Source organism: Diaphorina citri, unplaced genomic scaffold (genome assembly GCF_000475195.1).
Source record: "Diaphorina citri unplaced genomic scaffold, Diaci psyllid genome assembly version 1.1 scaffold64033, whole genome shotgun sequence".
Classification (NCBI taxonomy): Eukaryota; Metazoa; Arthropoda; class Insecta; order Hemiptera; family Psyllidae; genus Diaphorina; species Diaphorina citri.
The window spans coordinates 1-414 of record NW_007441290.1 but is presented as its reverse complement, the minus strand read 5'-3'; the positions used below and the strand labels follow the sequence as shown (position 1 = coordinate 414).

At 32.4% G+C, this 414-nt stretch overlaps 1 long non-coding RNA gene across 1 annotated transcript; it reads left to right on the top strand.

The window, feature by feature from the left end:
- Positions 1-409, top strand: LOC108254379. The gene is made up of 2 exons (XR_001809902.1): positions 1-60; positions 351-409. It is a non-coding gene; the product is annotated as an uncharacterized LOC108254379 (long non-coding RNA).
- The last annotated feature ends 5 nt before the right edge of the window (positions 410-414 follow it).

Genomic DNA, 414 nt, shown 5'->3' with positions numbered 1-414 from the left:
CCACTGCCATTGCTTCCTGGGGTATTGATTATATTGTACTCACTTCCGTAGATCGAGATGGTAAGATAATTATTTATTAGACTATGTTATGAAAACTCTCTTTTCAGACTTTGGGAGATTAAGTTTAGTATGTTAGTAGCAGTAGTTAGTTAGGTTTAGATTGTAGGGGAAATTTTGCCTTAGAAGTCTTCTTCAATCTATCTGATAGACAATAACAATTTTTTATTTTTGTTCTTTGCCAGTCATTTTCCAGTCATACCTACATATTTTTCTATCTTTTATATTAGAGGAAATAATGTTAGTTATAAAAAAGCTACATTTCTGTTCTTTCACTTCTTTCTCTTTTTCAGATTTGCCAGATGGTGGATCAAATCATTTTGCAGAGACTGTGCGAGAGATCAAGAAAATGTAAGC